Consider the following 16,090-nt stretch of genomic DNA (forward strand, 5'->3'; position numbering starts at 1 on the left):
AAGCCTTTGACAATATTTCTTGGAGCTTTATGATAAAGAATCTTCATGGGATGGGGGTAGGCCAAGGTTTTGAGAATGGTATGGCTGCAATATATTCTGAACAAAAAGCTAAATTAATTGTAAATAATGTAATAACTGAGGAACTTAAGATAGAAAAAGGAACACGACAGGGGTGCCCAATTTCCCCATTACTCTTCATTTCAGTTCTGGAGGTGTTGCTGAACATGATTAGGAATGACCAGGAGGTTAAAGGAGTGCAGGTCGGAGCTAAACAGTATAAGTTAAGAGCATTTGCAGATGACCTAGTATTGACTCTGCAAGAGCCAAACACTAGTACGAAAAGGGTCTTAGAAATAATCCAATTGTTTGGCCAGGTGGCTGGATTTAAGTTGAATAAACAAAAAACCAAAGTTTTAGGAAAAAACTTAACAGAAATGGAAAAAGAGGAGTTCCAAGAGGAGACAGGGCTGACGGTGGTCAAGAAGGTTAAATATCTAGGGGTTTACTTGACATCTAAAAACGCGAATTTGTATAAGGACAACTATGAAAAATGTTGGTCAGAGATTAAAAAAGATCTAGAAATATGGTCAAATTTGAAATTGTCAATGTTAGGCCGAATTGCAGTGATTAAAATGAATGTATTGCCTAGAATGTTATTTTTGTTCCAAACCTTGCAGATACTTGATAAGATGGAATGTTTCAAGAGGTGGCAGAAAGATATTTCGAAATTTGTCTGGCAGGGCAAAAAGCCCAGAATCAAATTCAAAATACTGACAGATGCCAAAGAAAGAGGGGGGTTTGCCCTGCCGGACTTGAAATTGTACTATGAGGCAGCAGCATTCTGCTGGCTGAAAGAATGGATGCTCCTCGAAAACATTGACATCTTAGATCTGGAAGGCTTTAATAATGCTTTTGGTTGGCATGCATATCTATGGTATGACAAAGTTAACAGTGCCTTTAAAAACCACATTGTTAGGAAAGCATTGTTTAATGTTTGGATAAGATATAAAGATCTGTTGGAAAACAAAACCCCTAGATGGGTGTCACCAGTGGAGGCCAAGGCAGTGAAGAAACTCAATATGGAGGTCGGATGGCCGAAGTATTGGGAAATTTTGGAACAGGATGGAGATAGGTTCAAATTGCAAAGTCATGAGAAATTGAAACATAAGGTACAAAATTGGTTTCAATATCATCAAATAATGGAATTTTTCAAACAGGACAGGAAAATTGGCTTCCAGATGGAGAAATCAAAACTAGAAACTGAATTGCTAGAACCCAGTACTAAGAATTTATCTAGAATGTATAACTTGTTGCTGAAATGGAATACACAGGATGAAACAGTCAAATCAGCTATGATTAAGTGGGCACAGGATGTTGGTCATAACATCATGTCAGCTGACTGGGAATGGTTATGGAACACCGGTATCAAATTCACGGCATGTAATGCCTTAAAGGAAAATATTATGAAAATGGTATACAGGTGGTACATGACCCCAGTCAAGCTGGCAAAAATTTATCATTTGCCCGATAACAAATGTTGGAAATGTAAAGAGACTGAAGGTACCTTCTACCACCTTTGGTGGACGTGCCAGAAGATTAAGGCTTTCTGGGAAATGATCTATAATGAAATGAAAAAGGTACTTAAATGTACGTTTCCTAAAAAACCAGAGGCCTTTCTCTTGGGCATCGTCGGCCAGTTGGTGACAAAGAGGGATAGAACTTTTTTTATGTATGCTACGACAGCAGCAAGAATACTCATCGCAAAGTATTGGAAGACACAAGATCTACCCACTCTGGAAGAATGGCAGATGAAAGTGATGGACTATATGACATTGGCTGAGATGACAGGCAGAATCCGCGACCAACGCAAAGAGACGGTGGAAGAAGAATGGCGAAAATTTAAAAGTTATCTTAAGGACTATCATAAACTTAATGAATGTTAAAGTGTTGTGGTTCCTAGAAACAAAGGGATACAGCGATATAAGATTAGAATATAGAGAAGACTAGGATGACAGAGATTGAAAGTAATAATTGGGAGTTGCTAAAAATTTTGGACATTGGGATGCAGAAAGGGGGGGGGTATGGGGAAGTCCTAGAAAAGAGGTTTAGGAAAATATGTCAAGAAATTATACGTGTATGTTTGTCTTTTTAAGTGTTTGTTTGTCTTCAAAAAATTTTGTAAAACCAATAAAAATTTTATTAAAAAAAAAAAAAGACATTCTGCAGTAACCTCCATACATACTCTAGTTTGAGTAAATAAACTCATTGGCTTCAAAACAGAGATGTAAACCTTTTATGAAGGCAACACTGGTTTTATTGTTTTGTAATCTGGTGCCCTGAAGTGGGTTTAGAGTGACAGCTGTGCTGTTTCTCCAGTGATTGCAGTTGTCGCATAACAACCATGTTGTGGGAAGATTTTGTGATGTGATGGTGACCCCGGGGAACAGATAAGAAATGCTTTGTTTGGCACAGCTTTATCAATCTCTTCAAGCAGAGACAGTGAAACAGGCAATATTTTTCCAGCCCAAAGTTACTTTGTCTAGAGCAAGGAGGGCCAACTCTGGCTATTCGATTAAATAAGTATGTTGTTGTTTAGTCATTTAGTCGTGTCCGACTCTTCGTGACCCTATGGACCAGAGCACGCCAGGCACTCCTGTCTTCCACTGCCTCCCGCAGTTTGGTCAGACTCATGTTCGTAGCTTCGAGAACACTGTCCAACCATCTCATCCTCTGTCGTCCCCTTCTCCTTGTGCCCTCCATCTTTCCCAACACCAAGGTCTTTTCCAGGGAGTCTTCTCATCTCATGAGGTGGCCATAGTATTGGAGCCTCAGCTTCAGGATCTGTCCTTCCAGTGAGCACTCAGGGCTGATTTCCTTAAGAATGGAGAGGTTTGATCTTCTTGCAGTCCATGGGACTCTCAAGAGTCTCCTCCAGCACCATAATTCAAAAGCATCAATTCTTAAATAAATAAGTATAACCCACATAATTCTTAATAAATAAGTATAACCCACAACAAATACTCAACATTTTGCTACAAACATTGGCTGTGCTCAGTCCTCATTGAGCTGTTTTTGGGCGAGGGGAAAGCTTCTGGAGTTTCCCATTAAATATTTTTTAGGGGTGGGGGGTATTTTGCTTTTGTTTTGTTTTGACTTCCGGAGATCTTGGGGTTCCCCTGAGCCTGTCAACACATCCCTTTTCTGCAAGGGCATTTCCATCTTGGCTACATAAGAGGAATTCAGTTGCAATAGGTGATATACTATAATAGGATTAGTATATGCTGGTGGGGCCTGGCCAGGGTGAAGGCCTCTTATATACCTCCTGGGATTGACAAGGCATCTGTCCCTCACCTGAATCTCATAACTCTCCTGACAGGTGATTTGGTCTGCGGCCACAGTGTGGAAATAAAGGATGAGATTGCCCACCAGATACCAGGCACTCTACTATTCAAATTAGGCCCCAGTGTTTTTGTTACAACCCCCTTCTCAAGTAAGTAATCAATTTTAATCTAGAATTTAAATTCTCAAAATTTTCTTATTTGTTAATTTGAGCAAGTAAACTACTGCTCTCACTTCATTACAAACAGTATTTCTACCTGCAACACACTTGAGCAAACCTGCTCCTTTTCCTTTCACAGAAATTTTCTTGCCATTTGCAACTATAGCTGCCTCTGATTAGTTATCATTTAACCCTTTGGGGAAATAATTGGCATCACACATCATGTGCATGGAAGTTGCCGAACCAATTAACCAACTAGAAGGATTACTCTTAATAACACCAGTTTTCCTATAACTTGATATTGCTGGATAGTTTTGATGAACTGCAAAAGCATTTTTAGTTTGCTTTTTGTTGCCACCCTGGAACTTTTCTTTATTAGTGCCACTTTGTTTCGTACGATTCCTTGCAAATAAAGGAAAACAACTTTTCTGCTTGTATATGTTAATATAATTTTGGTTACTGAGAACAAACAAAATTGTACAAAAACAAGATTGGGTGCAGGCCTGGCCAGGACATAGGCGTCCTGATTGTGACAAAGGTGACCTGTGTGCTTGCTTGCTTGCTTGCTTGCTTGCTTGATTAACAGCTATTGGGAACTTCAAGGTCCCTGCTCTCCCTTCTTATAGTCTTTGTACTGGACCTGGAGACTCCAATAGAGAGCATTCCATGTCAAGAAGGAGGGCAAGTGGGCACTCTATCAAATGACAGGGCAGGAGCTACACGGAGCAGGGCCTTTTCACTGGTGGTGCCCATTGTATGCCTCACTCTTCCCAGACCTGTTCTCTTTTGGCCTGTATTTTGAAGCTTTATAATTTAGGAAGACTTTGGAAGAACTGGTTGACAAGACATACACACACATACATCTCAAATCCTCAAACTGGACCACAATCCACAATGCAAAATGATAGTAAAGCAAATAACAATCCGCATTGAAATAACAAACGTTGATAAAACCCATCAGTTTTTCTCTTTTCATCGTTCGGCCTGTCCCCTGCCCATCGTGAGATTTGCTCAAACGCAGTGTAGTGTGTTCTCGGCCTACGTCACCTCAATGTCTTTCCCAGCAGTCCAGTGGAGCACCTCCCTTCCCTTGCCAGGAATGGTTGAGGTGAAGGCAATAACAGCATGGGTTCCTCCTATAAAAACTCTGGGGCATGATGTGGGCTTCCCATGCATTTGCATGAACACAGGGAAAGGCCAACCACAAATAATCCCGTTCTCGTAAACACTAGCCGGCCCCAGGTTTTCCCACAATGCAGTGCAGCCAATGCCGTGAGAAAAGCCCTACTGCTGTGTCCCTCATGGCCAACAGGGAAGGCGAGAAGCCTTCCAGCTCGACACACAGGTCAGCCCTCCTGGTCCCCAGCTGCTAGCTGGGAGTTCCAAGTGGGAAGCTCTCATGATACAATCTCCTTTTTCCCCTTTGAAAGCGGCAGTGGTTCTCAACCCTTTTCTTTTATTGAGAGGGCGTGGAAAACTGCTGGGGGGTCTTGGCAGACTATGTAACAAACTCTTTGCTGGTCGTTCTACAAATCAAAGCTCATACATAGCGCATGTTTTAATAACTGAAATATACTCGGAGTCGAGAGTGGATTTCATGCTCTTTATTCAGCTCATAGTGGTGAAGAGGAATGGAAGTTCCCCCAGGATGTCCGCTTTATATACATTATTTACACAATGGGCCCCACATGATTGGCTAATTCCAGGAGTCTCCTGTAGGCCAATCAGGTTGTGGATTCACTTCCACCTGGAGCTGGATTGAGTGGCTCCTGCGGACCAATCATACTGCTGCATTGTTCTAGGACCAATCAGACTGCTGCATTTTGGATCCTATTGTTCTAGGACCAATCAGACTGCTGCATTTTGGATCCTATTCAACTCAGTACATAACAATAACCATCTTGCTTTCCTGTTGTGATGGAGGAAGGAAAACAAAGTAACTGCACTGGCATCATAATCAAAACCAGCGCTATGGCATGAAATCATGGGCCTTAGGTAGAAATGCAGATTCTCCAAGTGTCTCTATTTTCCATGGACATCCCTGATCCTGGTTTCTGATTTGATCCCGCAATGTCCCAACTTTTCCTTAGGATGTCCCTATTTTCATTGGAGAAATGTTGGACGGTATGGAGTTATCCGACCCCCGAGCCGTCTGAAGGCAGCCCTGTACAGGGAAGGTTTTTTTAAAAAAATGTTTTATTACATTTTATATATATGTTAGAAGCTGTCCAGAGTGGCTGGGGCAACCCAGTAAGATGTGCGGGGTATAAATAGCAATTTTTTTTGTTATGGAATGGGACGTCCCTATTTTCATCAGGGAAATGTTGGAGGGTATGGAAACGCGGTAGAAATGTGGTTCATTTAAAGGCGAGCCTTTGTTGTGGCTTCTGCTACCTTGGACTCTGATCCTGGGCCAGCCATGAATGCTATGGTTGCAGCCAGTGTTATTTTTCTAGAAAAAGGAGGTGCCAGAACTCACCATGAATGCTTCTCTTGTTCCCTTATAATGGCAATGGCACCCACCTGAGAGGTGCTGGAACTGAGTTCCGTGATTTCCATCTGAAAAAAAGCCCTGGTTGTTGCCCTGTTAGTGTTATTGCTGGTAAGGTAAAGGTAAAGGACCCCTGGATGGTTAAGTCCAGTCAAAGGCGACTATGGGGTTGCGCCGCTCACCTCGCTTTCAGGCTGAGGGAGCTGGTGTTTGTCCACAGACAGCTTTCCAGGTCATGTGGCCAGCATGACTTAACCGCTTCAGGTACAACGGAACACTGTGACGGAAACCAGAGTGCACGGAAATGCCGTTTCCCTTCCCACCACAGCAGTACCTATTTATCTACTTGCACTGGCGTGCTTTTGAAGGTTAACAGGAGCTGGGACAGAACAACGGGAGCTCACCTTGTCGTGTGGATTTGAAGCGCTGACCTTCTGATCAGCAAGCCCAAGAAGCTCAGTGGTTTAGACCACAGCACCACTCGTGACCCTATTGCTGGTAAGTTTCCTGGTTACTCAGGTGTCCAAGTGAGCCCTCTGAATCCTCATCAGTCTTGCTCTGCACCCTCCTCTAGTGCTTTCTCCTGCTGAACTGGGTGACTCCTCTTGGTTGCTTTGGTGGAAGGTGGAAAGATGTGCTTGTATGTGTGTACAAACATCTGTTTCATGTAGCTGGGATACAGCCTATGGTGCAAGGTAAGAGTCATGCCTGTTGTTTCAACCACTTTGGCCCTGCCCACCACCACTGGCATGTGACCCCTGGAAGACTCCCTATTGTGGCCCCACCCCTTTCGTAGGATGTGACATTAGAGAATTCACTATGTACATGTGGCCATTTCACAGGGTCAGTTTCTTAGATAATATCGGATAATCATCTATGTGTGCTTCAGCCCGTACATCAGATTTTATGCACAGAGGTTATATTTTGATGTTACGGCCCTGTATAGACATCTAGAGACACCCAGGGTAGGACTGTGTGCTGTGCAGATAGGAAAGGCAGACCTAATCTCTCTCCCCTGTATATACCGTATTTTTTGCACCATAACACTCACTTTTTTCCTCCTAAAAAGTAAGGGGAAATGTCTGTGCGTGTTATGGAGGGAAAGCCTATGGGTGGCATGCCTACGGATTTTCCTCCTCTAGAAACTACGTGCGTGTTATGGTCGGGTGCATGTTATAGAGCGAAAAATATGGTAGTTGTACCTTGGATCCCAAACACCTCGCTAGTCGAACGTTTTGGCTCCCAAACGCCGCAAACCCAGAAGTGAGTGTTCCGGTTTGCAAACATTCTTTGGAACCCGAATGTCCGGCGGTGCTTCCACGGCTTCTGATTGGCTGCAGGAGCGTTCTGCAGCCAGTCGGAAGCCACATTTGGATTTCCGAATGTTTTGGAAGTCTAACGGACTTCCAGAACGGATTCCGTTCGACTTCCGAGGTACCACTTTATTATGAGCCAGATCAGGGATAACTTTCAGGTGCTTTGAGCCTTGGAGTTTAAAGGACAACAAACAGATCGTGCACAACTGTAGAGAATGGGTTTTGGTGTAAGCCGATTCTCTTTTCAATGCCCTCCCTTATTAAGATGGAGCCAGTGAGTAATCAATTTTCTCAGGTGCCTTCCTTGTGGGCAAACCACCAGGAATGCATGATGCCACAAGGTACAAGACAAATAGGCCTATCAGGGATGGTGAAACAGATGGTGAAGACAGCACATGCCTCTCGGAGCCACAATGACACAAAAAAGCACATGCTATGTAACGTGCAGAGCTGAGATGATGTGGCAAGGACATGCCCAACTCCCAGCACCACCACTTCATGCGCATGATAGACTCCCTTGCGGAGGAAGTTGCCATAGGTAGTGGGCTAAACCTGCTTTTCTATTAATAGCCTCATCTCCTTTGAGTAATTACAAAGCTTTCTCAAAATTGGGGAAGTGGCAGCATCACTCTACTAAGACTCATTGAGGGTGTTGAGATGAAAAAGATGTTGAAATATACATTTAAAAAAAAAAAACCAGAAGCATTTTTACTTGGTATTATAGGTCAGGACATTAATAGTCAAGATGTTAAATTGTTTTAATATGCAACAACTGCGGAAAGAATATTGTTAGCCCAGAAATGGAAACAATTCCGACGAAAGAAGAATGGCAGATGAAATTAATGGACTATGCAGACTTGGACGAAATGACAGGAAGGATTCGAAACCTGCGGGACCAGAGATTTACAGAAGATTGGAAGAAGTATATGAATTATTTGAAGAGCAACTGTAATCAACAAATTATGCTAGTAGGACTCCAAGAAGTTTTGTACGGAGAAATATACGAAGTGTTATAAAGTAGAAAAAGATAGAGATATTGGTTATGAGTTTGAAATGTAATATGGAAGATAAGAAATGCATACTAAGAGATTAGATTGGAAAATTTTCAGACAGGATTGATGGAAGTCAAAAAAATTGAATAAGATGTAAAAGTATGTTTAATTACTGTTGAAAATGAGATGTTAAAAAACTAATTATAGATGATGATAGATAAATAGATGATAGATAGATGATAGACTCACTGAGGGTGTAAAGGGCACAGGAGTGGGGAGATTTCAGGCTTGTTGGGTCTGCTTTGTTTTGCTAGAACCCTAAGATCCAGCAACTGGAGTCATGTGCAAAAGACTAAAGAACTTGGTGCCTCTGAGTACGTCCAGAGCCTAGGAATTTTGTTTTCCAGATCCAGAACTGAACTGAGCTCACGAGAAAGTTCTAGGAAGCTTCTTGTTCCAGCAGTCCAGTCGCCTTGTTGTTTCTATATTACTAAACCATGGGTGGTGGGGGAGGGGGTCAAAAGTGAACTACTGCAGATAACCCAGACCTATACCAGTCGATTCCAAGAACACAACAGTCAGCTGGATCAGGTCCAAAGCCCACCTAGTCCAGCGCTATGTCCAGCTATACTGTTTCTGGCAGTGGACCTTCAACATTGCTGTCATGGCTAGGAGCCTTAGCCTCCATGAATTTGCCTAACTCTCTTTTTTATGCAACCACTGCCTCTTGTGGGAGTGAATCCCATATTTTAACTATGCACTGCATGAAGAAGTAGTTCTTTTGTCCATCCTGAATCTTCCAATATTCAATTTTGTTGGACGTCCCCAAGTGCTAATATTGAAAGAGAGGGAAAACAACTTTCCCCCATCTGCTTCCTCCATAACCAGCATCATTTCACACACCTTTATCATGTTTCCCCTCACTTGTCCTTTCTCTAGTAAAGGTAAAGGGTAAAGGGACCCCTGACCATTAGGTCCAGTCGTGGACGACTCTGGGGTTGCGGCGCTCATCTCGCTTTATTGGCCAAGGGAGCCGGCGTACAGCTTCTGGGTCATGTGGCCAGCATGACTAAGCTGCTTCTGGCGAACCAGAGCAGCGCACGGAAACACCGTTTACCTTCCCGCCAGAGCGGTACCTATTTATCTACTTGCACTTTGACATGCTTTCGAACTGCTAGGTTGGCAGGAGCAGGGACTGAGCAACGGGAGCTCACCCCATCGCAGGGATTTGAACTGCCAACCTTCTGATCAGCAAGTCCTAGGCTCTGTGGTTTAACCCTGATCTACACTGGTAATTTCGGGCATGCCCAGGTTACAAGCCTAGACTGGTTTCAAGTTTGCTTAGGGGTGTCTTCATGACTCCCAACCCAGGAATCCTGGATACAATAGTACTGGGAAGTGCTGCCCAGAATACGGAGTTGAATGTGGAAATCCTGCAAGTCCCAGTTTTTACATTGGCTCAGCTCACATGTCCATAGTTAACCATACACGGAGGAAACAAACCAGGGGTCATGGACTGGCTGGATGCAGAGGAGTGGGGGGAAGCACAAGCTGGGGAACCCCCCGGGGACCCCCCCCCAGGGGAAGAAGGCTCAGAGCCAGGGGATTGGTGGTGGGACAATGATGAGTGGTCAGAGGGAGAAGAGAGAAAAGACTGGGAGGAGGAGGTGTCAGAAACTGAAGAGGTAACAGGGTTTAGTGAGCAGGAAGAGGCTGCGGCAGAGGGCCATCCAGACTCAGAGGCAGGAGAGGAGGCTGGGGGGGGGCAAGAGGCAGAGTGAAAGCAGGCTGCTAAAGAAGCCAGGGAGTCTCCCCCTCCTTCTGCGGCCAGCTCCTCTCCCCCCTGGTCTCCCAGAACCAGAAGAGGTATGCAGAGGGTGGAGAAAAGAGAGACAAGATGGAGGAGCCTCAGACTGCTGAGGAAGGACCTGGAGGAGGAGTCTTAGAGAGCGGTGGGAAAACAGGCACCTTCAGCCCTCGTTACTGCCTCTTTGGGTCAAGACCTACTGGGAAGAATTGCTGTGATCGCTGGGCCTGCGTTGTTTTGGCTTCTTTGAACAAAGAGTTAACGTCACTGACACTGGGTCATTGCTGACGTCATTGCTGACGTGCCCCTGACTCCGGCTCCTGACCCCAGGATCCCAGGCTCAGCGGCATGTCTAAACCAGTCTAAACTACAGATGATGGTTCGTTGGGAGCAAAACGAACCATGATTCCCTGGTGCAGACATAACGCTAAACCAGAGATTGTGGTTTGTTTCCCCTGCGTGATAGCAAGGAGGAGCAAAGCAAGTGTTCTGTGGGAAGGAGGCCATGTTTCAAGTCCCCATGGGTAAAAAGAAAACTCTGGAATAGTGAGGGTGTGTATGCCTGTGTGTATCCGCTCAATGCTTTAGAAAACGAGCAGGAGAAGAGACTTTGAGGAGTGAGGTGTAGACATGCCTCAGCACGTACAAACCTCCTTGGACCCCTCAGTGCAAGGCTCGGCTAGCTACTGTAGCTCCTTATATAGTCTCCTTCCTTTGTGAGACTCAGTCCAGGGCACCTGGAAAAGATGAAGTGGCTCTTTCTAGTCTTGTATTGCACCCTAACTAACGCTACCTTTTCCCCGAGGGCGACAGACAATGCACAACCCGGTGTGATTCACCCCTCTTCACTGTTACATAAACAGGGGGACGTGTTGGGAACTGTAGCAGGAGTCCTGCGTGCGATGACATCCCCATTTCCGAAGAGGAGGAAGTCTGCATCGCCGTGTCATCCGGCACAGCGATGTAAGTAGGGGGAGACTCTTTGAAAAGCCCAGAAAACACAGTGAGGAGATCGGAAGTCATACTAGAATTAGTGAAGAATTAACTCAATTCCGGATGTAAGAAATTTAACCTTTTTTTCGGATTGCTTTTTGTTGAGTACTACATATTTGAATTGTTTTTCTTTGTTATGCTATGTTTTTTCTTTCAAAACGAATAAAGCATTAAAATAACGAATAAAGCATATATATATTTTTAAGAAGAAAAGCCCATTCTAACACACTGCCAGGAAGCTGATTTACATGGGCCTGTGCTTCGCTTGATATCTCTGTGACTCAGTGCTTGATTACTTGCAGCTGGGAGCATCAATAGCCTTCCTTCAAAAAGCGCTGGGTTTGAGTTCATTTGAGGCAAACAGAGGAGCTCTGCCTATTGACCATGCTGGCTGCTTCACCCAAGCACATCGTCACTTGGTGATGCAAAGGGATAGGCATGCAATGGTGGGTTCTCCTGGAGGGGAAAGGCTGGGCTTGCATTTGGGGGAACCTGGCCTCTCCCTGCAGCCACACAGGGCTAATTTTGTGGTGACTGGTGGATCACTGTTCCTCAGCCGCAATCCTCCTCAGCTGGAAAACAACAGTGACTTCGCCCAACAGTTCCCAAAAGGAAAACAGATCGGGCAAATGAAGGCTAGGCAATGGGTACCACTGAGCTTGAGGCCCTCCAGACTGGTATTTTTGGCAGGTGTGTCCTGTCACACGTCAATGATGCAATGAGAGCACATTAGTGGTGGGTTCGTACTGAACCATCCACACGTCATTCCACTTTAATAGTTGACCTGTGATGCTTCCCCAATGTTACTTTATTACTCCTGTCTGGGAGGTGCTCCTGCGCTATAGTGCAACAAAAGCAGGTCAACAACAACAACCCAAACTATTTGTGATATACAAAGTTACAGTAAGCTATGGGGTGTGCACTGATTGGAAACAAAGTGGAGCTAGTGCGGTGTAATGGTTAGAGTGTTGGACTAAGACCAGGGAGACCAGGGTTCATAATCTTCACTCCACCATGAAGCCACTGAGCTCCACCACTGGGTGACCTTGGACCAGTCATAGAAACATAGAAGATACCCTCAAGGGTCAACCCCCTGTAATTCAGGAATCTCAGCTAAAGCATCCATGACTAATAATAATAATAATAATAATAATAATAATAATAATAATAATTTTATTATTTATACCCTGCCCATCTGGCTGGGTTTCCCCAGCCACTTTGGGATGCTCATATATCAGAACATACTGAATGTCCATCCAACCTCTGCTTAAAAGCCTGCAAGGAGGGAGAGTCCACAACCTCTTGTGGTAGCCGTTCCACTGCCGAACAGCTCTTGCTGACCGCAAGAGTTTAGTCGGAATCTCCTTTCTTGTAACTTGAAGCCATTGCCTCGAGTTCTGCCTTCCAGAGCAGGAGAAAACAAGCTTGCTCCTTCTTCTATGTGACAGCCCTTCAGATAGTTGAAGATGGCTATCGCATCTCCTCTCAGACTCCTCTTTTCCAGGCTAAACATACCCAGCTCCTTCAACCGTTCCTCATAAGGCTTGGTTTCCAGACCCTTGCTCATCTTGGTCGCCCTCGTCTGCACACATTCCAGCTTGTCAACATCCTTCTTAAATGGTGGCACTCAGAACTGGGCACAGTATCCTAGGTGTGCTCTGGCTAAGGCAGAATAGAGTACAGTGGTGCCTCGGGTTACAGACGCTTCAGGTTAGAGACGCTTCAGGTTACAGACTCCGCTAACCCAGAAATAGTACCTCAGGTTAAGAACTTTACCTCAGGATGAGAACAGAAATCGCGCAGCGGCAGTGGGAGGCCCCATTAGCTAAAGTGGTACCTCAGGTTAAGAACAGTTTCAGGTTAAGAACAGACCTGCAGAACGAATTAAGTTCTTAACCCAAGGTACCACTGCAGTACTATTACTTGATCTGGACACTATATTTCTTTTGATGCAGCCTAGAATAGCATTAGCTTTTTTTGGTGATGCATCACACTGTTGACTCATGTTAAGCTGGTGGCCTACAAAGACTCCAAGATTCTTTTGGCATGTACTGCCAGAGTCGTTGTGCCTCTCAGCCTAACCTATCTCACAGGGTTGTTGCAGGGATTAAACGAGGAGAGGGGTGAACCATGTATTCCATCTTGAGCTCCTGGGAGGAAAAGTTGGGGTGTAAATGCAATAGATAAATGATTGCCCCAAACAGTAATCAAAGTGGGATTGCACAGAACTGCTCCAATACCATCATGAGTACAAATACAAATGCATCCAGAGGTGCTTTTACTTCTGAGTAAGCATGCATAGGCTTGCACCAAGGAAGCAGTGTTGGGACTCACTCAGGTTGTTATCACCATAAGAGAGGTAGGGAAGAATTGAAGCTGAATTTGGAAACATGATCATTTGAAAGTGGCTTGAGAGAGGCATAAAGAGTGAATTTTAAAAAGAAAGATATCTAACTTGGCCATTGTTAACCACAGTCGTACCTTGGTTTTCAAACAGCTTCGTTCTCAAACATTCTGGCTCCCGAACGCCGCAAACCCGGAAGTGATTGCTCCAGTTTGCGAATGTTATTTAGGAACCCGAACATCCAACGGGGCTTCGGCAGCTTCTGATTGGCTGCAAGAGCTTCCTGCAGCCAATCAGAAGCTGCTCTTTGGTTTCTGAACGTTTTGGAAGTCGAACAGACTTCTGGAACAGATTCCGTTTGACTTCCAAGGTACAACTGTACGCCCATTGTTAAGCACATTGATTTCAACGAGCCTACTTGTTCTCAGACTCAGTTCAAGAATATCCAATTATTTTTAAAAAAATAAGAGGTTTTTTTAAAAAAATTAAATGTGATTTTTATAAATAAAATAAAGGAATTTTCCATTAGATTTAGTTTCCTATTACCTGCTTTTCAAAATAATATATATCTCTAATACCAACAAACATCTTCCAAACCAGGAATGGGGAATCTCACTTTCTTTCACGTCTGAGGTGAAGTATTATGAATATGATAGTATGGTATTCATCATGGCTGCAAATTATGGATGTTATGACTCTGTCAACCAAACAGCATGGATATTTCCTTCCCCATCTCATGGAGAAATACTGCTTTGCCTCGTAATTACTAGCCTTGCTCCTGAAAGTTATTGGCACTAAGTATTTGTTTCCACACAAATGGTCTTGTAAAATTACCATCTGAGTGATTTAACAGCAACGGACCCAGAAGATCAGGATTCTTGATGGCAAATGGGGACAGCTGGAACTGCAGGGGCTCTTTGTCAACTCGCTTCAACTCTGACTCACCCCATGAACATAAAAATTCAAGGGTGGTAAAAGCTCCAGTGTTGTCAGCCCAGCTTAAATAGGCCCCTTAAGGATGAACCTATAATGCCAGAACAAACTGTGGAGCGTTGCTTTTTGCTTCCTTATCCTGGTCCTTCTCAAAAGGCTCATTTCCAGCATATGCTCCCACCTGTGCCCATTTATCAGGCACCAATCCCTCAGTCTGAATCAATGGCTCCATTTTCTTCATGCTTTACCTTTGCATAGGCAAACTCAGCCCTCCAGATGTTTTGGGACTACAACTCCCATCATCCCTAGCTAACAGGACCAGTGATCAGGGATGATGGGAGTTGTAGTCCCAAAACATCTGGCGGGCCGAGTTTGCCTATGCCTGTTTTAGGAGATGCGGGGAGGGCTCTTAAAAAAAATGCTTGTATGCAAGAATGGATGAATCTATCAGATTTCCTTTATTTTGCATAGTCTTAAATTCAGTTCTCCACGCCATTGCATCAGTTTGCCTTCTCAAAAAAGCCTTTGTGAAACAATCACCTACATTTTAGTAGAACTTAGAAGATTCATAATTTGGGGGCGCCAAATTTTGGCCTTGCGCAGGGCGCCATGTTACGAAAGATTGCCAAAGCCCGCCCCTGCAGTCAGAATGAATGCTCAATAATCCAGATGTGAGTTGAAGCTGTTAACACTTTGCAGCTACTGAAGCCTTGCCTCTAATTTTACCTGTGAAATGCTAGCACTTACTAGCTCCTCTTAAGACTTTGACGCATTTCTTAACTGCTTTCCCTATCAGCCTGGTATTCTGTGGAACTGGGTGTGGTAGCCTCAGGGCAGAGAGAGTGGGCAGACTGGGAGTCGGAGGCAGCTTCCAGTAAAGGTTTATAGAATTAAGTCACTGATATGTTCAACCGCAGCTGGAGAAGAAAGGAAAAGCCATGAAGGAACTTTGAAAAATGGATGGTTGGGGTGGGGTGGGGTGGGGGGAGGCTGCTGGGGGAGGGGGTTATTGGTTGGCTGTCTTGCACTGAGTCAACATGTTTTACAGCCCATTTAAAAAAAAAAAGAAAAAAGTGAGTCACTTGAAAAGCAAAAGGGAACAAGCAAAACCTACAAGCTTCCTAGCAACAGAGTTTTTCCTTTCTAAACTATCTAAAACAGGGTTGCGAAGTCTCAGGGTCTGACTTTGTTTCAGGGGTTTAGCCTTCTTCTCTGGGTTCGGACACAGAATCGTAGAGTTGGAAGGGACCCTGAGGATCATCTAGTCCAACCCCCTGCAATGCAGAAATATGCACCTGTCCTTTATGGGGATCGAACCTGTGACTTCGGTGTTAAACAGCACCATGGTCTAACCAACTAAGCAATCCAAATTCCCAGGGCAAGGGAAAGAGTCAAATCTGTTGCTGCTGCTGGCATTATTATTGATGTACCATTTATATGATTGAGGGGTCAGGTTGTGGCTGTTGTTCACCATTTACCGCATTTACTCAAACCTAATCTTCACTTTTTTTGGCCAAATTGAGGTGCACATTAGATTCGATGGCACATTTATATTCTCCAGCAAATGGTCTTTTTTTGTTTCAGTGTTCTGGAAATTGAGGTGTGCATTAGATTCGATGGTGCATTAAACTCGAGTGAATACGGCATTTATTATTACATTCGCATCCCACCTTTCCTACCAGGAGATCAAGGCGACGTGCATGGTTCTTCCCCCG

Source organism: Podarcis bocagei (genome assembly GCF_964188305.1).
Source record: "Podarcis bocagei genome assembly, chromosome: 13".
Classification (NCBI taxonomy): Eukaryota; Metazoa; Chordata; class Lepidosauria; order Squamata; family Lacertidae; genus Podarcis; species Podarcis bocagei.